The sequence below is a fragment of the Dermacentor silvarum genome, chromosome 1 (genome assembly GCF_013339745.2).
Source record: "Dermacentor silvarum isolate Dsil-2018 chromosome 1, BIME_Dsil_1.4, whole genome shotgun sequence".
Classification (NCBI taxonomy): domain Eukaryota; kingdom Metazoa; phylum Arthropoda; class Arachnida; order Ixodida; family Ixodidae; genus Dermacentor; species Dermacentor silvarum.
The window spans coordinates 62,688,786-62,715,772 of record NC_051154.1 but is presented as its reverse complement, the minus strand read 5'-3'; positions in this window follow the sequence as shown (position 1 = coordinate 62,715,772).

Here is a 26,987-nt window from a genome sequence, read left to right as displayed (position 1 = left end):
CCTTTCACGCTTTTCCCACTTGTTCGCGCGGCCGTTTTCATCTTTCCTGCGGCGAGTTCTTGCTGAGGCGCCGCTGCTCTTTTCCGCTGAGCGGCGTGCACTTGCAGCTCGGCCCTGTCCCACCGTCCCCGATCGCCCCGTTTCCCACCGGTGCTCCTGCTCGGGAGATGAGCCTCGACGACCGGCTTCTCCTGAGAATGCTGAACCGGCGGCGCCGAAGGGGACGCCCACGGAGAGAACGGCAAAACGGGCCATCCGCGAAACCACGATGGAATAACTGAGAGGAAAGAAAAGAAAAAAGGATGAAAGAAAACGGTACAAACGAGGGCGGAAGGTGGCGCACCGAACGAAACCTGCCCGCCGTAGAACACATACGCGCACGCTGAGAGGGCTCCTGAGGGGGGAAAGTGATCAGGGGAAGCTCGCCGGGGGCACGCGTGCTGTCTGTCTGTCCCGCGATGGGAAACCGTTGCGGCTGCGCGCTGACCTTCGACCCTGACAGAGCAGCTGCCGCCCAGGAAACAGGAAAAAGTGGTGGCTGAAGTGTTTGTGAGAAATCATCGACGAATATAGATAACGGGCCGGCAGGCCGACGGCGCCGTTGGCGCTCGGGTGGTGCGCGCCGTGCACGACGGCCAACGGTGCACCGAGAGTCTGCCGCCGCCGGTCGGTGCCGGTTCATTCACACCAACGCGCGGGTAAAGAGGAGTGGGAGGGAGGGGGGAGATTTGAGCACGATTTGTGCCAAGTACTTGATCTCATTCTTCCGCCGCCAGAGTATTGAGCGTGCCTGCGGGGAGACGTACGTTTGTTGACGTTGTGGTTGTTGTTGGTGTTGTTTTGTAGTCGCTTTGCGTCCGAGGTATCCTGTTATCTCGGCTGTTCGTCAACTCACAAATGCAGCTAACTAGTTATACAAAACAGAAAAACAAATTGAAATGTTTCCGATGACTTATTGTCATCAAACCAGTTGGAAATCTATTCGAAACAGTGGCAATTTATTGTTGTTTTTGAGACTATTGCTCCAGGATGTTTTCCCTATACAAAAGAAAGAAAAAAAGGAGAGAGCAGTACAGGAGGAGGCAGAGACGACTGCGATGCGGCAAGTAGGTGTGGGGAAGCTGCAGTGCATCAATGGCTTGTCACGTTCTTCAATCAATACCACTGAAGCAAGAAAGAAAAGGTTAAACAGGTGAATGACCTAATTTGTCACTAGAACTTGTAAATTTTTGCAGATTATTTGTACATCCTGAGATAAGAAACCTAGCAGCTGTGACAACAACATCACCTGCGAGCCCGACGCCAGTCGTGCCACGACGGGAAGGGACGACGGGGAGGGAGAAATAGCACTTATGCGCGAAAGCGGGTAATCGCTGCTTCGGTTTTGTTACTTAATTGTATCTCGTCACTGCGTCAGCTTTTCTCATGCAGGGTGTACTATATCCTGACTGAAGCTCCCCTATATCTCTGGCAGCGAATGAACAAGCCGCTAAAAAACGTTCATGTTGGAGAACGAAAGTCAAGAGAAACTTGACAAATAAATGAATGCAGCCGCCAGTAATATGTAAGTAGATCAAAAAAGCAAGCTGACATCTAATTACTGCTACGCTGTTGGTTTGATTTCGCATTCTCTTAGGGTCTCTTTCCCGCACTGGCCATTCGTATCGCCACACTTTTCCACGCAGTCTACTGTCGTGGTCACCGCACGTCCTGCGTGGAAGCGCAGTTGCCCACTCGAGCCTCTGCAGTTCTTCTGCCGGGTCCCTTAGTACGAGGTCTTCAACAGTCCCTACTGCCTCGCTCTCTAATACATACCAGTACATGCATACATAATACGTAACAAATTACGTGGTTCACTTCTCGCAATCCCACTTCGTGCTCACTCAGGGACTCCGGACCGTTTTTGGGAGGTGGGGGGGGGGGGGGGCAACTATTGTCATCATTGTATGTTGTGTTTATTAATTTTTTGTATAAGTATACGTATACGTATACGAATACGTATAAGTATATTATTTTTTGTATAATGTTTAAGTATAAATTTAAAGACATCAATTATTAATTTTTTATTCATTTTAGCCGTATTACATGTTACATATTTGTATCTTAGCTTATTCTGCATCGGTATATACACTATAAGAATGGTTGGAAATTTCAGAAGTACTGAAAACCTGCGCAGACCGCGCAAATGACAAAATGGGTTCGAAAGCTGCGAAAAATAATTTTTAATATTTCTGCATTCGCTCCCGCAGTGAAGCAAATGTGCTTACACAAGTACACGAATGTGATACAAGTAAACAAGAAAGTAAGCACTAGGTACAACGCTATCATCGCAGATTGACGAGCTTTATGGCTGACATGAGCTGGTCATCGATCTTTTGGGCAGGTTTTCCGCATTTGCAAGAGTTGTGGTCAGTTTTGTTGGATCTTAAGATGTAGTTTGGAAATACAGTGTCCGATGATTGTCTGGCTTGTGTATTATATAGTAGGGAAGTGCGGTAGCATGAGGGAAATGTTTGTTATCCATTGATGTGTTGTTGTTCCCTCTCCGTGTGTAAGTCAATGTTCCGCCAATTTTTTGTGCATCTGTTTGCGTAGTTGTGATTTAATGAAGAGTTTGGTTACTGGTCTGTTGAGTGGCGTGCCTTAATTTGTGGCTTCTTAACCAGCCATCGTACGTGCCATTGTTGTACGTCCAGTTGATCATCGGCCTTCTGGAAAACATTGGACCACACAACCACCAGTTTGAAAATGTAACTACAGCTCTTGTCAAAAATTTGATTTCAGCGTAAACGGTCAGAAAGGGGGGAAGGGGGGGGGGGGGCGACCCCCCCAACATTTTTGTTGGGGAACACGAAGTTGTGTTAGGGGCTGAACACAGTCTCAGCATTTCACTGTGTCCCCGGTTATAGCGTATTAAAAATAAATGATAAGTAACCTTTACCATGTGATCAGTGCAGTAAAAGAAAAAAAAACGTACACACAAGACAGATAAATATATTATTTCCTCATTTGTAACTTATTTGGCGCTATAAAAGTAAGAATGCGAAAACGTTAGTTTTATCATTTTACTGTCAGTTCCACCTTAACAATGTGCTCTTCGGCTAGCAACCTGTCTTTAACAAATATCGGCATGTTCTTGATCCCGAAAATCTTCACTCTATTATTAGCCTTTCCAGAGGTTAGAATTCATAATTCAATAGAATTAAGCAGAATACGAATGTATGAGGCGTAACAACCTAATTCTCGAAATGGCCCAATGTCTCCTGTTTTTATACATGCCCTCATAAGCCATTGCAAGCTTCAAAAAAAAAAAAAAAAAAAAAGTTGGCTCTTGAAGCTATTCGCTTCGCAAGGCGGTGCTGCCTGTGCTGAAAATATTTTACGAAATCATTTTCTGGAATACCTCGCAGTATTATTGCCCCGTTGCACGCTTTCAGGGTGTGTTTAAACTTGGGAAAGAGCCTCTAAAGAGCGTCATCTTCACTACAATGATTTCAGATAACTCGTTACACATGTATACTATACGGTAAGTGTAAGTGCTGATGCATTGAAAGCGACCGTATACTACAGTAGACGCGCGTGAAGCTCGAGTGGTAACGTAACCTACGTGACGTGGACGATGGGATTGGGCGATGAGGAGGAGACATATTCATTTCAATTATGGGCGTTTTTTTTTTTTTTCACCAGAAATGCAACCAAGTGAAAAGATTCACGAAGGCCAGAGTATGTCGAATTATTTTGTGAATAGAAAACTACAAGACCAAACGCAGGCAGAAAAAGGACAACAAATTCCTTATCCTCCTTTCCCCAGTATACGGTAGAAGAAAACCGAATTTTCAGTTCTGGTTAACCTCCCTGCTTTTATCACTTCCTTCGTCTATCTTGTGAATACAGACCCTGCTCTGTGACGTCAGCTCCATGTGACTACTACGTCAACGCCGCGCCAATTAATCCACTGGCGCCCCTCCGGCCATGCCGCCACTAAAAGTTCTCCTTTTTAACCACAGGAAAATTGGCTCTTCGTCGTAAAACGCGACATGCGAATGGGAGCAATACGGAAGAAATTGATTTATTGGGAGGAAAGAGTGGCCAAATTCACAAATCCTTGAGTTCATAAGAACTGGTTGTCATTGACCGGCCACCTTCGAAACAGTGCATGTTCATTGTCACGATCGGCCAGCGCGTGATTCCTGCGAGTACGAACCCAGATTTCATAAACTGGGTGTGGGGCGTAGCCTTTTTCTTATAAAGGGGTAGGGCGCCTGGTGAGAAATCCGTTAATAAACCCGCGGTTTTCTTTTAAAACTCTATTGTTCCGTCTTGTCATTTACCTCGAAGGAAAAAAAAAAAGGGGGGGGGGGTTAATCTATCAAAACCCATTTTTCTTTTTCCATCGATGAAAAGACGCAACGAACTGCAATGTTATAGCATTCTGCTAATATCCCCATTAACACCTCTTCTCTCACGCGAAGCCCAGGCTCACCGCCTCGCGAGTCTCCAAAGATATTCTGCCGCCACCTCGAGAAGCGGTCGCCGACAGCGGTCTTGCTTTTCCATTAGTTCGGCCTGTTCCCACAGCGGACACCTATTAGACCGATCAAGCACCTGGCAGCGAGGTATGCCCTACGCTACAGTGTGATGAAAGGAGGAGCCGCCGTTCAGCTGGACACAATTATTGACACACTTTAAATTAATATTGGCCTCCGATGAAGTTCTGGTGGCCTCGATCGTTGGCCGCTCCGGTCTGCGCATGTTCCCAGAGCTCAAGAAAAAAAAAAGAAATTAAAAAAAAAAGTAGAAGAGATGGGGCTCGGCGGTCGCACGCTGTTCACTCACAGCGCGCTCCTCGAAACCGCACGCAGCGGAGGGTCATGGTGTTCAGGCGAGAAACAAGAGAAAGGCGCCCTCTTCGCCATTAGCCCGCGGCGCCGATCGGGCAGGGTGCGCGACGCGGGCGCGCGCTCCCCGGAGCCTGCACCGGCCGGTCGGCAGCAGCAGATGTGGGGCCGCCCGTGTGAGCGCATGTGTGTGCTCGTGCATGTATAGTGTACGTGCATGCGCGCGCGCGCGCGCGCGAGCGCTAAGAGGAGAAGGAGGTGCGCGCGCCGAGGTCTTTAGTCCTGCTTCGATGAGTGCACGGCGCTGGTTTTGAAACACCGGGGCGGCGGCCAGATGGATGAATCACTTTGCGGGCCTGCTTGATTAATGGCGACCGGCAGGCCTAACGGACTTTGCCGCGAGACCCTGGCGGTTCCGTTTGAAGTGCCTCGCTGTTCGGCTGTGACGCCAGCACGCTTGATGCGCGCCGCGGCCTCTTGGTCATTCGCTCGGCCCTGAAATCTCCGCTCGCTTTTTACGACACGTGTTGCTCTCCTCCACGCTGTCAGCTGGAATGGCCCCTCGTTTCTGTCGTGCCTTTTCAACGCTGCTATCCGAGCAGTTGCCGAGAAGACACTAGTTCAGCAGAAGGTAAACACGCGGTCAACAACCTGACATAGCGGGAGAACCCATTCCGGTATTTACTCGAAACCGTGGCTTACAGCTTACAGCCGTGGCTTACAGCTTGGAACAAACGTTGAAAGGTGTGAACAAGCGACCGGAAGTCATTGCTTCAAGAAAAAGAATATCACGTCAGCTCTTCTCAATTCGAAAACAATTATGGAACGTATCATGCCAGACTTCTCAAAAGTCACGGCAAGGTCAAGTGACGTTCAGCGTGACGTGCCAGTTGTATCACAGCGTTCGTTGCCGCTCTTCCATGACCCGGCGGCTACGAATTGAGCTGGAGACATACATCTTGAACGTTGCCAATGTTTCGCTTCATTTCAAAACGCACCATGGGAAGATTGCGCATCGCAAAATTGAGAGCTTGGTATTTGTACATCAGTGTAAGCTGGACGACTTCTCGATTACTTTTTCGCACTTGCTCGAGTCGGACTTGACAACGACTGGCGAACTCTAAATGCTGCTGCTATTGAGTCCCGAAATCGTTCGTTACACCGCGGTTCAGAACTCCACAGAAAGATGGCATGGCATGGCAAGAACTTTATTTTGGTCCAGAGAAACTAGGGCCCGAGGGCAAAAGCCCCCAGGCTAAGTCGGTGGCTCCGCCCACGTAGGCACCGGTAGGCCAAAGGCTTTCCCGATGTCGTGAGCTCCCCGGACGGCCAGGAGTTGATCTTGGAGGACTTCGCCGGATATGCGTCGACTCCAGTCCTTCTCACTGTTGAGGTCCGAAGCCCTTTGGTTGGGGCACAGCCAGAACATATGATCAAATATAGACACGGAGTTTGTCCACAATTTTTACATTCTGCGGGAACCACACAACCACAGAAAGATAGTTTTTTTCTTTTTTGACAGTTTGGGGGCTCTGCGTAATCCATTTGTTAACCTAATGGAAACTTTGCTAGTAAGTTTCACATAAGTGCACATGTATACGAAATGCAAAGTAATACTTGGGCTCCACGACGGTCGATTGTGCCAGGCGTTCGTAGCATATATACCGTCTACAACTAGTTATTTAACAAGACTTTACCATGTTCGAGCAGGTTCTAACACCTTTGTGATCTGTCAAATGGCAGAGATGCAAGTAGAACAGTATTGCAGCCTCCAGCAGTGCAAGATGGAACTTGAAGTCACCACTGCGAATGTATGCATGACGCAGCGGACCTACACAACTCAAAATAATGACAAGCGTCTTTAGGGAAGCTTCATTATACATGTTGGAACCGTTGTGCAAATTGAGCTGCTTGAAGTCTCGTTACATAACACTCACGTTTGACTATGACTCTCAACCACTGAGGGTCTCGCAAGGATTGCGAGAACCCGCATAAATCCAGGTATAGCTACTACTAGCATTACGTTCTTTCAAACCACTGTGCCAGCCTTCTTTGACCACACCCAGAGAATGCTCATTTACAAAACTTTCCCTTGCAGGTCGGCATGAAATGTGGTTGTATAGAGACACAAATCAGCTGCAGTAATCAATGTTGTTTTGCAAGATGTATCACACAATGCACAAGAGGCTTTGTCGTGCATTTGCATGGCGGCGTACCGGTTCTCGGCCGGATATCGATGGTCGGTAGCCGGAAGCCTTTTCATCAACACAAGTCTCGATTCCGGCGTCTTCCGCCGTGTCGCCTGAAAGACTTTCAAGGGCCACAGTTGATCTGCCTTATCGGAGGAAACGGAGCCTTGTTTTTTTCGTCACTGTCAATGCGAGAACTTAAACAGTATGTGGGAACAGCAACAATATCCAAACGGTCCTTCTCAGCATGGGAAATCTGGCGAAAGGGATGTGTCGATGGAATAAAATAATAACTCGCATAGACTCGGCGAACGCATGAGTCGACGGCATGAAAAGGTCCGTTGCTCCGTTCTCGTGGGCACCCATCTGTTGCGAACCCGCTGCCTATTTCGTACGTCGATGCGTGTGATCGGACGCACACGGGAAGCGGCTATTCAATTTTTTCGATAAAATGAGGGTTCGGACCGCGCTCTCCCAGCAACTTAGAAAAATTCTCTGCCCGCCGAGTATAACGGGTTCCCGCCGTTCCAGGTTTCTCCTGCTCTGTTCATTTCTCAATGCGAAGGGCGCACCTTTCCCTTGGAATAACTCCATGGAGTAACGGGAACGAAAGCTGATACCACACCTTAATTTTGTGTGTGGCGAAATCAGACGTGTACGTTACGAATTACATATAATTAATTAGTTGTAATCAATTATGTATTTCGGTAATTTTGTAATTTAACGATTACTCTGTTTACTCAGTAACGATCACTGCAATTCAATTACTTTTCCGTAACCAATTAAATTTCTAACGAAACAAGCTATATCGTCACGCATCATTGAGCGCTTAAATTTGGCGCGAAGTGCAGTGTCCAAAGGGATGAAAACATATACATGGCTTACCTCCTCACCTCAATCAGCGCCTTGTAGCTGCAACTGGATCAGCTGAACATACCAGGCTTGCAGATTTGCACACCCTTCTTAGAGCTTTTCTCTTATATTAAGTTTCTTTCTCTCTGCCGGAAGTGCTTTTAAGCGGCCTTCATAGGCGGTAAGAGCTCCTACTCAATTCTTATTTTCTTAGTGCAGTCAATGACATCTCTGATATTGACGGAAGCTTTTGGCCGTTAACCGTATATGCTTCTATCTCATAAATATATGCGTGACTCATATAGACCTATTCTAGCGATTTTAAAACACGAGTATATATAGGCCTGAATATTATGCAGCTTTATATTAAATTACTATATAGACCTATTCAGGGAACATGAACGTTTGCTGGAGTCCGTTAATTACAATGAGTAGTTTAAGTCCAAATGGCTAACGAGTGAAGGGCACCGGTTGGAGGTCTACCAGATTTTCATAGTAAAAGCAGCACAAAAGGAACAGCAACACAAGACAGAGAAGTATACGGGACAGGTGCTGAAATAACTGGCTGGTTTATTGTAGACAGGAAAGAATAAATAGAAACAGTCCGTCTACGCGCTACCTCACGCTTCTGGCATTTGCCACATCTTTCGAGGAGGCTTTCACAATCGTGAAGGTTGATAAATGAGGCGGAAATGCAATGTTCGTGGTTTTTCTTTATGTGGAGAGCCTCAATTACTTCACGTGCTTTTTGATCCACGTGTCTGAAGATTACATGCGTTCTTTAAATAAATTATTTACAGCTGCATGAACGACAATGTGCTGGCAAATGTGATGAAGGCGTGCCCTTTAAATTGTTGTGCTGGCATAATCTTTCGTTAAGGCAGGCGCCGGTCTGTCCAATATACATTCTTCCACAAGAATGTATATTGCCACCCCCTATATGCCTACAACTCTCTAAATTCTGTCTTAAGTAAGTATTGTTACCACCAAATGGAGCACAGCTTTCGGGAACAATTAGTTCATCTAAAGAACGCCGGCTTCCCGGTTTCCACTTTATCGTGCGTTTCTTTTAGGCTGCTCAAATCATTGAAGCTGTCCGCATCTCGACTTGGCCCACGTACAAATCCCACCACTATGCCGAAGATAGCAGTAATCTCATACGTTCACAGGTTTTCACATCAGCTTAAGAACATTGCCAACGGTATTGACGTAATTTTTTTTAAGCTCGGGGAAAGGTCGGAAGGGCCTGTGCCGCAGAAGACAGGAAAAGAACAGGCCTGTCACGGAAAAACCTCTGCTCTGTTAACCATCGTAATTGATTTGCTACCTGCGCATGCGGTGTTGTTTACAACATGCCATTATCGTGTGGAAGAATGTATATTGGATGGCGGGGGCCTGCCTCAACGAAAGGTAACGCCACGCCTTCATCACATCTGTCAGTACATCGTCATTCATGTAGCTGTAAGTCATTTTTTTAAAGAACTCAAGTCATCTTCAGGCACGTGGATCAAAAGCACGTGAAATCATTGAAGCTCTCCACATTAAGAAAAAAAAATCACCACCCCTTCCACAATGTGAAGATGGTCGAACAGCGAAGCTGTGCATTCGCGGCCGCTTGGCTTGCAGAGGATGGGACGCGTCGGCGTCCACGGGCGACGGCGTCCCTAGCGCGTTGCGGGGATGGGACGCGTCAGCGTCCATGAGCGACGGCGTTCCTAGCGCGTTCCTCACGACGTGAGCAAGCTCTCGCTGGCGCTCACATCGGGCGGGTCTTCCTCGGGAGTATAAGCAGTCATTAGCCTTTCTCGAAGAACGAATGCAGAGCAAGAACTGTCTTCTGTTGTTTATACTCCACCGAGCTTCTCACTGACTTACGTTTTGCAAATGCTCATTGGCTGCCTGACTCACCCGCCCCCTTCTCGGCGCGGCGCAGCTGTCTGCCTCACTCTCGCCCCTCTCGCTCCCAGGTCACGTGACCAGCATGACGCCAAGCAGCACGATGGCACAGGGTCGACTAAGAACAGCTCCGCTGTTAAAATCATGAACATTACATTTACGCCACATCTATGAACCTGCACGATTGTGAAACCACCCTCCTCGAAAGATGTGGCTAATACCAGTTGCGCGAGGGTGCGTGCGCACAGACTGTTTGTATTTATTCTTTCCTGTCAGCCAAAAAAAAAAAAAAGCAGTCAATTGTCAGTTCATGCAGCGCCTGTCATATGTACTTCTCTGTCTTGTATTGCCGTTCCTTTCGCGCTGCTTTTACTATGGAGATCAACCAACTCGCCCAGTTTGCACTCTATACCAGATGTTGTCCGACAAATTCAAATGGCCTCTTCGGACGTTGATGCCAGAGAATCACATATGGACGATTTTTCAGTTTTTCACTGACCCTATAGGGAGCCCTACAATAAAACAATTTATGATTACTTAAAGGGAACCTCTTTACCTTTCGAAGCGAGATAAGGATGCTTTAGAACACGTAGTTATAAAGTGAGGTACACCAAGGAAGAAGAAGCATGTGCTTGCTGCGGCAAAGCTAGGGAAATGATGGAACATGTTTTATTAGAATATGAAGATTTTCCCAGGGGTTGGTTTAGGCTCGTCTGGCCTCCTTGAAGCCCTTGGGTTCAGGGATATCAGGGCGAACGTAAACATGGTCGCAATAAAGATTTGTAAAAAGCGACAGGAGGTTCGGTGGCGTCCCACGATGATGCCGTGCCGCTGACCTTTGGTTGTCATCGAGTCCTGATTGTACCCCTGACTTCAAGCAAAAAAGCGCATTTCCAAATGTAAGTCCTGGAACCATATTACACCTTTCCACATACCCTGGAGCACCTCGTGCCTATTGTATCCCCATAGCGCTCTGCGTTTCATTATGGCCACATTTCTTCCCCTGTGCTATTATTGTAATTATTTCCTATGTTCCCATATATCTATTGCCTTCGTTTATTCATACATCAAGGTATTTGTATTCTTTTACCCGAGGTATTTCCTGGCCCTGCATTGACACTCTCTGTTAGCTGTTTTCATTGAATACCATAAAACCTTATTTTTTAACGATAAATTTCAATTCTACATTCTCGCCTTTCTGTCTACAGATATTAGCCAGATGGTGGATATCATTTGCCTGGTAGCAAGCAACAAAATGTCGTCCACATAAAATAAATCTGGAAGCTGCTGCTCTACTATTGTGCCCGCCTGTTTGTATGAGAGATTAAACGCGATACTGATTCCTTCTAGCGCCCTTTCAATCCTTACCATGTATATCACAAACAGCAGCGGTCATAAAGAGCACCCTTGTCTCAGTCCGTTGGTGATATAAACTTTCTCCTCGCTCCCCATCCCTTCCCATTCAACGCAGATGGTTTTTTCTAGGTAAATCTCCCTCAAAAGCTGTATACAGTCGTTGCCTAAGCCTTCCCCTTCCAGAATATCCCACAACATGTTGCCGTCCACGCTGTCATACGCTCCGGTAATGTCTAAAGAAGCCACACGTAGCTGTCTGCTTTCTTCTCTGGATATTTGAATACACTGAGTAAGAACAAATAAGTTATCATCCAGACGCCTACCGATTCTGAAGCCATCCTGAAGTTCTCCCAATATGCCATTATGCCCTGCCCATGCTTGAAGGTTTAATTTAATCGCCTGTATTGCCAACCTGTCTATTGCCGATGAAATGGTCAACGGTCTATATGAGTGAATTCGGACACATCCGAGCAGCGCCGCGCCGGCTAGCACACGCCAGAGAGAAGGAAAGGCTCGCTGCGCGCCCGTTCCTCCTCGCCTGATGAAAAGGTCTATATATAGTCACGACAGGAGACACACGGCACCGCAGCATCAATCACATTATTGCAGGAAAGACCAATCTGTGTATGCAGCTAAGGGAAAAAAAAATTGTAGTGGGTAATCTTGCCAGTCTCCGCTTCAATCCTCTACACCGAATACAAAGAATAGATTACATCTAAAGTGTGAAAGACCTGGAGTCGAATTCACCAAGGTTTTCGTTCTGAAGTGCTGTTTATTGCCATCGGCAGGCCACCTTCCCAAACGTTATGTCAGACGTCACGACTGGCTGGCATGTGCTCTTACGAAAAGCTGTAGCATAAAACTTTTTTGTGAATAGCGGTCGGTGATATTTCTATATGTACATACGCACTTTACTGTTGCATTTCAATAAATTCGAACACGTTGGTGCGCGACTTAGTGGCGAAAGGGCTGTTCTACTATTATGCTGGCAAATCAAATACGCTAAGATGCGTTCTAGGCGATCGTAATGTACCGGGGCCAAATTCGCAAAGCACTTCGTTATTAAGAGCTGTTTGTCATCGGCAAACACCGGTGCTAATAATAAGTGCGTTATCATGTTTGTCCATTGTCTGTTGTATTTAGGAGCCGTTATACGGCACCAATTTCTCTGGAGGGGCCGAATTCACAAAGCTCTTTTTCTTCGTAATAACTGCTTGTGATTGGCCGACCACATTCACCAACTTCATTTCGTTCCATTTCATTCATTTTCGCCTTCGCGATCGGCTGGCGCTTGTTACCAACCGTTCAATAGCCGCGAACTGCTTTGTATCAATGCGGGCCCAGATGTTCACCAACCTCGTTGAATTTCTCATCAAGAAAGAAAATGAAAGAAAGTGATCCTGTCTGTATTCACCACTCTTCTTATAGACGCTAGAAATGTTAGTAATAGCACATGCCAGCCAATCATCATGTTCGACGTGTTATTACCGAAGTCCAGTGGCAAACAGCGCTTACAAACGAAAGGCTTTGTGAATTGGGCCATGATCGGGAGAGGTATTTTGCCGGGAATATTTTCTTCCGATTCTACTAATTTCTTACCATCAGTGACACCAAATGGATAATCCCAATGATCGTGTGCGCGCGGCTACAAGCGAGCCAATGACGAGGACCGAAAGAATAGAAAATTACAAGAACGCTTATAAAATAGGGCCGACAGCATCGGCTAGAACGAAGTGATTTGCATGCTGCGAGCGCAGCAAGGATTCTTCTGTGGCATACAGTGAGTTCCATGAATATAGGAGCACAGGTCCGTCATTCGTATACCTGTCAAGGGAAGTTATTCACAATGTTGCTTATCTGCATCCAATGAACGACTCGGTGTAATAAAAAAACATAACGCATTGTTTACATCACGACGTTAATTTTCAAATCATACAGGAAGATGCTATACATAAAAGAACCCAAGGTGAAAGCCACACAACCTCGGCATATCCTTGTTTCTTTATGTTGTGAGCAGCGCTGAGAACAATCCGCGTAACCGTGCACGTCGCCACCCTTTTTGCCTTTATGGTTACACGGTGGTTAAATCTGATTAGGACACAAAAGGCGCCCCTATACAGCCCCGCCGGTTGTCCACGCTGTTGGGGACGCCAACAACAAAACGGAGAGAACAAAGTTTGGCAGAGGTTTCCCTGTCGCGGCACTTGTTTCCTTGTGACGACAACGAGAGGCCGCGAGCAAGATCGAAGAGCGCGCCACCGCCTCCCGCAACACGCAACGTCCCTCATTTATCACCGCCACACATGCGCGCCAGCAGTGCATTCTGCAACTAAATGTTTGCACCGGCGCAACTCAGGCTGCCACGCAGGTCGGGTGCCACCGCTTTTCTCCGGTCGGGTGTGCGTTCCTCTCTCTCTGGGCGCTATTGTGCGTGCTGGAGTAGAGTCGACCTGGGAACATGACCCGAACTGCTCCTGGGCGCTCAATGCAGTCAGCCTGCGTGCTTTAGGCGTGCCGCACAATGCCAATGGGCGAAATGCCTAATCGATCCATCTCGCGCTGCTTTGTTGCGTAGTGCCGGCGGCAGGCAAACTCCACCGCGGGCGTAGTCCAGTGCCCCGCCACCGAAGTCGCGCATAGAGGGGACCGTTCGCCCGCCGTTCCCCCCTTTTCTGCGCCAAAACTGTTTTAAATGCGCACCGGCGCCACTTGGGAAAGCTTCTCCGCCGCGCGCGCGCTGCCGACGCTGCACCGTTACGGCGCACCAGACGGCTCTGTGTACACCGGCTCTGCGCTTTTACACGTTGGCTTTCCTTCCGGGTGACGTGCGCCAAAGACGGTCGCGGCAAAAGGTGCGGGCATGTACGCCAGGATCGGTTCTCAAAGGCGCTATTCACTTGCGAGGCCCTGATGGTCACCTGGTTGATGGATCACTCCGAGACGATGCGAGCGTGTGTGTGTGCGGGATGTCGATCTGGGAACGCCTTAAAAAGTGCGCCACCCGAACCCTTTTCTTTTGTCGATATGCGCGTAATGACGTCCGTCCAAGCAGGGACCGCTCACAGCAAAGGGTGCGTCTTTTTTCAAGGCGACAAGAAACAGACGAGCAAAAAGAAAAGACTCCATAAAGTCGAGTAACGCAGTCTTTGTAACCCGCATGTGCTCGCGCAAGTCAATATACTGGTATAAGCAAGTCATGGCGTTTTTGTGCACATCCACGTGCGCGCGTATAGATGAGCAGCTCGATGAAATTTGAGCGATGAGGTAACGAGCAGAAAGAGCCGTGCCTTGCTGCCTGCGTGCCGAGTTTCACTACCGAAGCAGCTGCCGTCGAAAGCAAACACGATGCTCGAAGCGCTTTTATAAGGCGTGTTTTTATGAGCGAAACTCAGTGAGTTGCCAGCGTGTTGCGACGGCAGCGGAACGACTTGTGGTTTCGGCCTGGCACAGGCCGGTGTATGCCAGGACAGATGGCTCTCCGGTGAAGGCGTTGTATACCATCAGCATAAATTCAAACATGAAACATGTCGAAAACGATTAGAATGCGTTGTCGCGTTTGCAGTTTCACCTGCATTTGTATCAGTCGCTGAATTCGGGCTACCACAGCGTACATATGTGACTGCACCACTCTTAGAAACCGGCTACTGAGCAATTACACGTCGCAATTCCGTGTGCGTAACGGCTATTGAAGAACTGAATGTTTGGTGGGAGCACGCGCTTGGATTGCTGTGGCTCCATTAGTCTCATCTGATCTACAATGTAGCTCAAGTTTGCAAATGTTTGTTTTACGTATTATTTCACTGTATTACAGCAAAACAACAGCACACAATAAGTTTTACCATATACAAACGCACAAAACACATGCCTTTTAACGTAAAGTTGCAAGAATCTGAAAATTATTATTTTAAACAGCCAAGTTGGACAGCGTGTTGTTCCACCGTGAGCACCCCCGTGCGTTTCCAATTTTTTTGTTGCAGCGCCGATATCGGGCCACCATATGCAGGTCGCCTACATGCTAGGGGCCACAGTGGTAGAATAGAAGAGGTGGTCAAACGAGCGCCGCAAGCGCGTCGCCGCACCTCTCGAGTTTCTACAGCAGTCGCCAGGTGGCGAAAGAGGTTTTAAGGGCTTTCCCTGTGCTGCAATCGCAAGTTTTCCCTGCGCTGTAAAAGGTCGGTTATTATCGAACTTTTTCTGGCTTTAAAACGTTGTTGTTTTTCATAGCTTGTAGAGGCCGTCTGCCGGCCTTGCCCACAAAAATAAGTATTTTTGGCTTTATGGAGCTTAAAGATTTCTAATCGGCGCGGGTAATCTCGACAAGACTGACACAGAGCGCCGATCGCAAGGGACGCGCGTCTATTTTTCTGGAAGCGGGAAACTCTTACCGGCGAGTGTGCAGCGTAAAAAAACATTTGGTTTTCACGTCATTGAGGGTAGCATTGGGCTAGTGGACGGAGTTAATTTATGATCGCCTAGCTGTAACTAAATTTGCAATGTTGCGCGGTTACCAATTGTTTAATTATTGTTCAGCTCGCTGAGAACCGAAGTCTGCAAAATAAATGAAACAAAACAGATTTATTGGTAATTAATATGTGAATACAAGTGCGCTATATGCTAGAAAGTGAATACTTTTTCAAGGTTGCAGTGTACACTGTACAATAAAATAAATGCACCATGACGGCACAATTAAGCGCAGTAAATACATGCACACGAAACTTCCTACGCCTTCACTTGCGAAGTACTAGTTCAAACCAGTTATGATAGCTTCCTTAGTTTATTAGTCTTGTCCTCCGCTTTTCGATTTTTTTTTTCTTTTGCATACTGGCGCATTCTCATTGATACGTAGTAGCCTAGGCGGAAAGTTCCCCCCCCCCCCCCGTAGTCGGCGCCCATGCGTAGTAGTACAGAAAATTATCCATAATCGTTTCCTTGTGCTCTGAGCACGTAATTATTATTATTATTATTATTATTATTATTATTATTATTATTATTATTATTATTATTATTATTATTATTATTATTATTTGGTTTGAACACATATAACACAAAGCTCTCGGTGGCAGCTGAGAACTGCCACCGAGAGGGGCACAACGACTGCCTACTCTTTCAGGAGGAGGGAATAGAGGAAATGAAAACATGAGGAAACGTAAACATGAGTGCACACGTAAACGCAAACATGTGCTTATCAACCACATTGTCCATTGTTAGCTCGTAAGCATCCCGTTTCTCTGAGTTCTTTTGAAACTCGGTGTCTGTGGCGAGCAGCAGGGAAATAATTTGGAGGACGCTTAAGCTTCGCCTTTAAGAGTCCAATACGATAGCATTCAAAGATCCATGACTACTTCTCACGATTCCCGACAACTGCAGCTTATGCAGCCTTAATTGTTACCGGGAAATGATGGCGGCGAACGCTATGCACGAAGGCGAGCTTTCTGGCAGAAACGCGGCCTCTTGTGTGGGTCGATCCCGGAGATAGTGCACAACTACGCCAACGAAATGACATCATTTTCGGGTTTCCGTTATTGTTTCGCACTTTTAATATTTCAGTCTGAGAAGATTTAACATAAAAGGCACGCGCTGTAGTGCTTTTTTTTCCTTGACATTTGTTTGTCGGTTGTCAATCACAAAATTCCGAGGAATAGCTTTGTCAAGAATGTAAGACAAGTCATGAGCAACATTAGTGATAGAATGGTATGGTATGGTAAAACTTTATTGAGGTCCTTCGAAACGCGCGCCAGCACCTAACGGGCGGCTCCCACGTCGGTACAGAAAGGCCGAGCCTCTCTGCGGTGTCGCGAGCCCGATGGTGTGGCAATATAACCCTCATAGACCGCACGTCATATAGCAAGGCGTGGCATATACATATACCTAAACAATTTGGAGGACACTTAAGCTTTGCCTTTAAGAGTGGAACGCGATAGCATTCAAAGATCGCTGGCTGCTTATCAGGCTTTTTATTGCGGTAGCAATTATATGGACATTTCAAGCGGATTTCTGCCGTCGCCGTCATCGTCGCCGCCGTGAGGTTCCGTATAAAGTCCAATGGCGATAAAATCGTCGCGGTGTGCCGTATGTGCGAGTGAAAGCGCGCGGGAGACGCGCGCTTTCACGGAGAGCCAACGCACGGCGGAAAGCAAACGCGACTTCCTCTGTCGCGCGAAAGGCCGTGGGGGTATGGGAGGGAGGGGGGTGACCCTGTGCTGCGGCACCAAATGCGTATCTTGCAATCGGGCACGAGGGGTTGCACGCGAAAGGAGGAGAGCGGGAAGGCAGCGCGGGAAGGAGGGCGGGGTGACTTCTACTCTTCTAACTGCGTACTTTGCGCCGGTGCGAGCTGTCGCGCGCACCGTATCTTTAAAGCGATCTCCAGATGGCTCTGACCTTTGTATGCGCTGTGCTTTCGCGGCTCAGTTTCCGTTGAAACGATAGACCGCACGAACCTTCGCTCGCTGTGCGGCCGCGCTTGTTCACGCCAGCGTTCTTACAGTGGTTGTCTGCGGTCATCGAGTGTTATCTATTTATGTTTGCTTGTGCGCGCTGACACCACGCTTGTTAATTCAGTTAGTAAGCGAATGTGTCCAAGTTTATGCAGCCGATAAAACTACTATCCCTACTCCGTATAGCTCTCTACTAATTTGCTATCGCAATCGATGCTTCGCCTTTCGGGCGAAACTGCGACATTTTTTATCGTATATTCAAATTACAATCCGACGCTATCAAGTCTGTAGGCTGTGGTTAAGTCGTACTTTACAATTTTTCTGACGGAGTTTACTTTGAGAAATTCAATTTTTGCTTACTAACGCCTTGCGGCACGCGAAGGGTCTGCCCGGTCGGGGTGGTTCGGGATGACGTGGTTCGGGATGATTATTTCCGCCAACGACGCCTGCGCTTCCGCCGACACCGACGCCGACGCCGGATTTTCTGCGACACGGGGCCCTTAACGCTGTCGCGTTAATATATTCTGAGGGCCTGCGTGGTTGGGGATGATTTTCTCGGCCGCGGACGCCGGCGCCGACGCCGGAGTTTCCAGCTGCGACACGGGGCCCTTAACGCTAAATCTGTTCATAACGGTAGATGCCAGCCTATCGTAATGTCGGACATATTATTAGCGAAGGCGGTCGGCGAATGGCCAAAAGCACTTATACGAACGATAGCCTTTGTGAATTCAGACCGTCGTTTTATTTTCATAGTGTTTTTTTTTTTTCTGTCCGCAAGTTCAAATGGCTGAAAGTGCAGTAAGAATGAAATGTAAACCACACGAATCGCATTTCTGACGTAATTACTGCGCGGCGCCAGCGCCTACGTTTTCCGCTGCTCGATTAAATTTATGCCGGTGGTATATGCGCGATGACTAATTTGCAGACAAGAAGTTCTAAATGGTGTTTGCAAAAATTACGAAAGTTTCCTTATAGTACGCCAGTATAGTAGTCGCAGAAACGTCGCGACGAACTTAAGCAAAGCCTCACTACGAAAGAAGAAGCTGAGGTCACGCGTGAATTCTGCGAAAATTTTAGCGGGGGAATCTCTACTTTACTGAGTTCCACTTGCATTACTACAACATATGTCCATATTCTTTGCACTGACCTAAGCGGACGGTTTGGACAAAATTCTATAGCATGGCGGGGGTCATAAATTGCAAGTATATATCTTGTGAGGAAAGCTTTGTAAAAACTTGAACCGTACAGCCGTGACAGCGAACGAGGGGATACTGTGAAAGTTCCAACCAGCCACAAGCATGTCTCTTACGAACAATATGCCTCGTGAATCCAGGTGCTCTATACGAGGGAAAGTAGAAAATTACCCACATATCCGCCATAATTCCCATCAGACTGCGCGCACGGCCTTCTGCCCTTCCTTATTATGTTATACTGTTGAGTTCATGCTATAAAAACTTGATCTTAATTGATCCATTTTTATTTCTTCTGTTGCAGATAGATCATTGCCGCCTCCGCTGCAAATCTGCACCAAGGAGGAACAACGAGAAGTAATTCGATTTCTCTGGTCGGAGGAGTGTGTGAAAGGGGCTGAAGATCATCGTAGACTTTTATCACAATATCTGCACAACGCTTTATCACATAAAAGTGGGTTTTTCTTCCTTTTGTTCGTGGATCAAGCGGTTTAAAAGTGACCGGACGAGTGTGACACACGAATAGGGATCAGGAAGCCCGGAAACCGCCACCGCGGGCAACAAGGTTCAGCAAGCTCGAGAGATGGTTCCGAATAAGCGAGTTACCATCGATGAGGTAGCGTCTACTTTGAACATCAGTCATGATTCTGCCGATCAAATCATCCACGATAAGCTCGGCTTCCGTAAAGTGTGTGTTCGATGGGTATCAAGACAGCTTACTGCAGAACACAAGCTCGAACATTTTGACATCTGTCAACGCTAACTCGATCGCTTCAACAGGGAAGGCGACAAATCTTCGAGCAGAATAGTCACCGGTGAAGAAAAACTCTCAGGGTCTCCAACGAAGAAAAAAAAAAATCGAGACTGAGCCATCGGGGCGAAATGTTATAGTAACCGTTACTTTTTTTTTTTTTTTTTTTTTGGTGGGGGGGAGGGGGCACGTGAAAAGGCCTATAGGGGTCGACTTCATGGAAAAGGGGACTACGACCAACAGCGCGAATTACAGTGAAATGCTGGACAACAAGCTGAACGACAGGATTACGACAGTAGACGCCGACAGCCCGGGCGCATAAGGTGCTTCCCATCTAAAAGAACTGGATTTTCTTAACCACACGCAAAGAGCGGCTCGGCGGGAATAGCTGTACAGACATTTCGATGGGGTCGAAATGCTAAGAAGCCCATGTGCCATGCATTGGGTGCACGTTAAAGAACCCCAGGTGGTCAAAATTAATCCGGAGTCCCCCACTACGGCGTGCCTCATAATCAGATAGTGATTTTGGTGCGTAAAACGCCAGAATTAAAAAAAAAAGGCCGGCAGATTCCACGCCCTGTGGGAATCGACGTTATGCGAAGCAGTGTGCGGGGAGCCTACCAAGTTAACGAAATGACCATGAGAGCATGACCTATCATTTATTTTCGTCATACACTCTTCTCATACTATACCAATTTTGGTAACTAACAAGTTAACGTAACGCCCATGAGAGCACCAAGACGTAGGCGGCTGTTTGATGACCTACATGACACGCATGTCATGACATCCATGTTACGACCTATCATTTATGTTCGTCATACACTCTTGTCATACTATGCCAATTTTGGTACATACCAATTTAACGAAACGACCATGAGAGCACCAAGACGTAGGCGGCTAGATAGATAGATAGATAGATAGATAGATAGATAGATAGATAGATAGATAGATAGATAGATAGATAGATAGATAGATAGATAGATAGATAGATAGATAGATAGATAGATAGATAGATAGATAGATAGATAGATAGATAGATCTAAACGTGGCTAATGTTCACCTAGAAATGCTTCGCATTTAAAAAAATTTGATTTTATCATCATTTGTTCTTTTAATGTATTTCATGCTTCATATCATCATTTATGAAATTGTATAAATGGCGCTTGCACAAGCTGTTGTTTGTCTCCTTTATATATGTGTGATGCTTGTGAAAATAAAGGATTGTTGGAAGGGAGCTCTTCGTCTACATCTATCTAAATTGCCCCTGTGCCTTTTGTGTGCTAAAACGTAGAATGGAATACCAACATGCCGAAACTTACGTTCCTGCAAATACGGTCACGCAAGAGGCACAAACAGGAATTAAGTGATAGAAGTGGTATTGCCGGGTATAAGCATGCCACGCTAACCCCGCGTGCTGCAACACGATCACCACCACCCCCCGGTATGGTGATTTGACTTTCTTAGCATAAGCGTGCTTCATCATCTCAAAGACGTTTGTTAAATTATCAAGACCGCGCATATTTTTGCTAAAGAGTAATTTTAACCAAAGCAAACAAGAGAAACAAGAGCTCAGAAACCCGAAAATTTTACCACGGCAAGCATGAGAAAACAAGTAAATAAAAGCTTCCCACATGCTTCTTGTTGACAAGTTGCGTTGAACATTTATGAGGCTTGAACACAGTTATTGATGTCTATATGAAAACTGAATGTTTTAATTCTCGAAAAGATACGAAACTTCTTAGAGGGACTACCACATCTTCAACAAAGACCGCGAAGCACAGGATAACTGCCGGGAAGGAGATTGCTCTTGATCTTTGGCTTCATCAACCCTACGCACCAAGACAAGGTTCAATTAACAGCGGTCGCCGAAAGGCGCCGGAGATGTTGAGCGACGACCGCCGAACATGTGCGATGTTCGTACGTTTCCAAGGGTAAAAAAAGGAAGACGTTCGAAATTAATAGTTTCTTTTTGATGAGAAGAACTTCTTGGCTCATCCCAGGCACTTTGCCATAGGTATGCTGCTGTCCCGTATCGTTTCGGGCCTATTCAATAAAAAAGAATACAAGTGTCTGATGGTGGGATCAAACCTCGGCCCCTTAGCACAACATCCCGATGCTCTAACAATTAGGCCATGATATTGTTTTCTTTATTACCATTAGGCCACCATCGCACGCATGTATTTTGCCAACGCGAGCTGTACGTATCATAGCACGAGCGAGAGCCTGTGCGCAGGCGCCTATTTCCATTGGGCCACAGACTCGGTAATTGAACGCGTGAGTGATATTCAATCTTCCCACTATACTTCGCGTGATTTACGTCGCATATCAACAAGTTGCCTATAAAAGCAATGGCGTGCGAGTTTCTTACATTCTTCCCTGGTGGCTGCTAGTGCTTTGAGATGCTGCACAACCTACGGGATCGGCCGAAGTCGTAACGAAACAGGTTGTAACGTTTCCTCACCGCTATACTAACGTCGTCGCTGCCGTCGTCTTATTGGTACTGTCGTGACCCATGCACTCGCGTAACATGCACGAAGTGCTTGACGTACACAATAACGTTGGCCCATCTGGTAACGTTTTGCAGAACCACAAACCGTAATAGAAATCATACGGAAATGTTCACGTTATAATTACAGAAAGGTTCATCCGTCAACAGCATGCCGAGTTTCTCTTAGGTGCTATTATACCTAAAAGCAGCCTAAAATCAAATAATTAGGCATGTATAAGCCTCCGTAGTAAATAGGTACCGGAGATTACTGCTGCCTTTAGTTTTTTCAGCAAAATGTTTCTACAAAGATTTCTCACCTGCGAATACTGCGCACGCACGCACATACACACGCACGCACGCACACACACACACAAGCGAAAATACTCAACGCACATGTGTGCACTTTTCTTCGAGGAGTTTTTAATGCATTAAAGAGAACTGGTGTGTGGCGGCGAGCCTGTTTCTTGTCAGACGCCACAAACGTACTGCACGACACAACATGTCTGTGAGAACCCCTATAGGGGGCCATCGTCTAGAAACTCTTTGTCTGACTGACAACCTGCGAAGATCCTGAATGTCGACAGCGTGTGTATATTTTAACGCTAAACTGATTAATCTCCTTTTTTGGTCGAGAGTTGTTGACGTCAATAATTCAAAGCCCGAAATTAACCAGTAGGGGCTGCAACAATTTGATCGGACGACACAGCAAGGGCAAAAAGTGTTTCCCTCCGGTTCTCCGAGCTCCCGCGCACCTCATTCAAAGGGGCCGTCAGCGCAGTGGGCGTCCATTTGTCATCGCCGCAGAACATTGGTTCGCTCCCCTCATCGCTTTGGACAACGCCGATTGCGCGCTGCGCGTCGTACAGGTACAGGGGCGCTTTCTTTTCCACTTTGCCGGTGGCGCCGGACATTCAATTCAATTAAAACGAATAAGATCCTCTCGAGGGGATGGGGGAGGCACAAAGAAAGCCTTGACATAACACAAATGCTGCATTCGTCTCGGCACCTTTCATCCTGACCTACAGAGGTTATTTTGGCACCCTCGCTGTGAAGAAGCGCGGGCGCGCGTTCTTTTACAACGCTCTGTCGTCATAATTAATCATGACCACGAGGGAGAAGATAAATTCGAGGTACATCAGCTTCAAGTTCACCGCTCGGCAGTGACCGGCCACGGCTTCTTCGAAGTTGCTTTCCGCTCTTCTCTCGATGGTAGACACCTACTGGAGCCCCCGTTCTCTGTATGAAGAGAAAGGGAATCAACAGCGTTACTTACAAGTTGAAACTACGATGCCTCCTCCAGGCACACGATCCTGTCCGTTCGCACCTCACTGGCCTCTGCGACTCGTCGTTTAAAGAGTGTCACGACTTCCATAATTCGATATCGAAATACAACGCGCAGCTGTGCAGGGTGCCCGAGCAGCAGCTCCGCATCGTCCAGCCCTTTCGTGGAGCGAATGTGCATTGTGTGACACCACTGAAAAAAAAAATCATCGTAATACTGGGGCGGAATTATTAAAGATTTTCGTTCATAAATGCTGTTTGCCATTGGCTAGCCGCATTCATGTCATGAAAAATAATAATAGGTACGGCAACACTATCGGCTGACGTCTGCTCTTATACGAACAGTTGTAGCGTAAGTACTTTTTCGTGAACGAGCCCCGAATGCTAACATGGATAACGACACAAACGGGAAGCAAGGGCGTCACACAAAAGCTGACTTCCAGCAGATCATTAAAAAGCGCGCCTTCGTGTGTAGTCTTTGTTGCCGGCTTGTGTCGTTGAGTTTCTGCGCATTTAGGTTTTATCATGCCGAACGACGTTGCCCTATTACCGATTCTAACCAAGAAAGTCGGGGTCTGTATTCACAAAAAAGTTCTTACATTAAAACGGTTCGTAAGAGCAGAAGCCAGCCGACCGTGATGTAAATATTTTCGACGGCGGCGGGCCAAAGCGAAGAGCACTTACGAATAAGAACCTTCGAGAATTCAGCCCCAACTATGTTTTTTCTTCGTAAGTATTTTTTGCCTTCGGCCGGTCACCTTCGCTAAATGTTCAACCTCTAGATTAGCTGCAATTTTATCCCACAAACAATTGCTCCTCGTTCACACTAAAGCTCCTGCTCTAGAACTGTCCGTGAGAGCATGCTGCCAGCCAATCGCGATGTTGGACATATTATTAGGGAAGACGGCCGGCCAATTGAAAAGAGGACTTACGAAGCATTCCGTTCTCAAACGCTGGCAGTCTCATGAAGTGTGACATTTTTTCAAAGTCTGGCGCTTCAGAAAACCGCTTGCTACCTATTTCTATGAGTTCATTTCTTGATTAGTGATCGTTATGACCATGTTAGGAGCGCAGTCTATACATTCACGTCATAGACGGCTAAGCAGCATTTATTTTTATTTTTTCCCCGCAAAAGCTGTTCTTGTCAAGGTATCCTAGTCTCCCGCAGACTACTATTGCACGGATGCAAAAGAAACTACCGTATAGACTCGTGTAAGGGACGCGCTTTTTTTCACAATTTTGACGAGGTGCGGCCCTTACACGAGACCGAACCTTTTGGTCAAAATGGTGCCGACCCAGCCGGTGACTTGTGCACACCCCAGATCTTGTGCACACCCCGGCTCTCGCCATCTAGTAGTGGCATGCGGAAGTACGGAGCGTGCGAAAATTCGCCGATCCGTGAGCGGGGATTGGGGCACCGAAAGCGATTGCTTCTCCGTTGGAAATGTTTTATCAACATTTTGGGCTGCCAAGTTCGAGGTGCGGCCCTTACACGAGTCTATACGGTACGTCATCACCTGACATGGCGGCACCTGGCCTCCCTATAGGCCTGATCGCTTCAGATCGAACGGGTAGCCATTCTTAACCCGTTTTCCCACTCTATGGGAAGCGAATGGTGTTACAGACTTTCGCTACGCTTTATCTCACCTGGGCAGCAAAGTTCGGGCATTATCTCGGAGGTGTTCTTGAGATTGGTCCTCGATATTGTCGGTTGAAGGCCTAGCCTATGATCACACACAGGCAGCTCGCAATGTCACAGCAACGGAGCAGTGGCGTAATCTGTTACCGCCACGGCAAAACACAGCGAAACATGCCGCACCATGAAAGATGGCGCGACCGTTCTGTTGCCAAGACATCGGCATGTTTTGAGCCGACACACTCAGACGACACGTAATTGCCATTGCCTTGAATTGGTGTTGATTCAGGCAGCATACGCCTGGATATATCATACAGGGTGTTTCATTTTAGCTGCACCAAATTTTTAAAAATTGCCTGTGGCAGATATATAGCACAATTAAAATCCTTGATCTAAACTACTCGATGAGGCGGCCATTACTTTCACGAGAAATCAAAAGGCCTAATTGAATAATTACATAATTCATAATTACAGAAAAGCATAATTACGCGAATTAACTTTTAATTAATTATTTTACGGCACATCTTTCTATCTACGAATTATAGCCCCTGAGTTCGCAAGGCCTATCCACTCGGAACGAATTCTCAGGGCTGAGCCAGTTTCGAGATAATAATTTTCAAAATGTCCGACGAAATGCATGGGCGTTCCAGTTAACTTAGTGCTTCAATGCATAAAACAGCGTTTTCCTCAAAACGTTAACTGGAACGCCCATGCATTTCGTCGGACATTTTGAAAATTATTATCTCAAACTGGTCATGGGTGGTAATGGTAAACTGGCAATGGTTGGGAAAGTGCTCGTAGAAGTAATGGCCGCCTCATCGAGTAGTTTAGATCGATGATTATAATTGTGCTATCTGTCACAGGCAATTTTTTAAAATTTGGTGCAGCTAAATTGAAACACCCTGTATATGCTCCTCTCGTTCGTGCATCAATACTCGGATGCATCAAATCAGTTTTATAAATATTTCATGAATCCTTAACGCATCCTACACGCGTGAGCTTTTCGTGGCTTTATGATTCAGTGACGTGTGTGACAACCCTGCACGCCTCGGTCAGGAGCGATGGCTGCATTGACAGCAAAAAATTCAATGGAGCTTGCAGCCTTCGCGGTAACCTACTTTGGATCAGAAATCAAATTGGCCCAACTTACTTTTTTTTCCCAAGTTCTCCTCCAGAAGTAAAGCTTACTTAATTGGTGCATATTAGTGTAAGAAAAATACAAGACACGTAAAATAGGACAAAATAGGCGTTAAAGTTTGACTGATTCACTTGCAGGCCGTACTCGGACAGACAACCTATATACCGCGGCGTATGGCTCAGTGGCAAGGAGGCCATATACTTAAACTTCTGGAGTGGAGTTGAAGCCGGCCGCCGTCATCTTGCTAGAGGCACGAAGCCCTAACTACCGTAGCGGCCATTGGCGAGCGCGTCGTGCTCATTAGTTGCGCGCTGTTGCTACAGTGCTTAACTGACTGTGGCATGCTTTCCGAGGGCATTACAACACCTCAGTAGATCATAGCTGCACCAGTCGCGTAAAGATGACGCCGAATATAACGTTTCACTTGTAACATGAGCCCTTGTCGTCTGCTCAAGACCGCCGTACGTCATGGGTACATTTGCTTCAGTTGGCAATGGTTGGGAAAGTGCTCGTAAGTAAGCGTATGTCAATGATAAATTTACGAGGTATATATACTCGTTGTCAGGTCACTGCGCGCTGTTTTTATGTAGCGCAGGCATGGTCTATACATGTTAGGACAACTAGGATGGGATTTCGCCGCTGGCTCGCAGCGGTCTCGGTTTGTGCTCGAATACATGTGTGGTGCGCTTGTACGACCCTGACCGCTTCTCTTGCGTACGCGACTTTATGTTTTGTCGGTTTCTTGTTCATTAATTTGTACCAACTTCACCCAGCAAGAAATTCTGCTGTAAAAGTTGGGCTTGAACACAAGAGCGTGAACCCAATTACAAGAACACTTCGGAGTGTTATCTAAGGTTTTAGGTACACCACACCACTAAGAAAACTAATCAAGCGAATTGTGAAGAAAAAGCGTGAAGTACTACTTTCGAGATTGT